Consider the following 867-nt stretch of genomic DNA (forward strand, 5'->3'; position numbering starts at 1 on the left):
TTTCCCATGTAATTTAACTTTAAACTCATTATCTAGTGGTCAAGTTGTGTGGGATAAGCTATCTTACATTTTATTTATAGGTATGGATAAAGAAACAAGGGTAAGGTAAATCTATAAGAACATATAAAAAAAGTTGAATGTAACTTAGCTTTCTTGTTGAACACCTTCATACTTTTGTAGTATTTAACTATTTATTGAGAAAAAAAAAACGCAATATAGCTTTTTTTATTCGGCGTTGTGGTAGGTTTCAATCAGAAAAAGGTATGTTTCAATGAAACCCTAGCTAGAAGCAAGATGTTAATTTTATAATTTGTGAGGGTCTAGTTACTCGGTAAATAAGAAAATAGAAACTTTAATTTATGAAGCTGCGTTTGCCACGGTATATGGAATTAATTTTGTAAAATATGATTTCATATCACAAAATTGAATGAGACAAAAAAAAAAACATGTGAAAAGAAATTCTTCTATAATATAAAATTACATTTTACAATGTTGGTCTTGCTGTTTTATATGTTTGTATTCTATGTTTGTAGTTATCTTATGGACTATATTTATTTATAGAGATAAGACATTGAAATAGAGATACAAAAATATAAAATTGTGTTTAACATATGAGATATGAACAGAAATATTATATTTATAGACATTAAATTAGTATATTTTGTGTCTATTAAAACAAAAAAAATACAAAAACAATCATAAAAAATACAATTTATTTTTTATTTTTATGTTATTAATTTTGTTAATTTTTTATAATTATATTTTTTATTATTATATTTTTTCTCAAATTTTTTGAATAAAAAATAAAATAAATTAAATTTTTATAATTTATTTTAATTTATACTAAATAAAATATAATAAAAATAC

The sequence above is a fragment of the Arachis duranensis genome, chromosome 2, assembly GCF_000817695.3.
Source record: "Arachis duranensis cultivar V14167 chromosome 2, aradu.V14167.gnm2.J7QH, whole genome shotgun sequence".
In the NCBI taxonomy this organism is placed as follows: Eukaryota; Viridiplantae; Streptophyta; class Magnoliopsida; order Fabales; family Fabaceae; genus Arachis; species Arachis duranensis.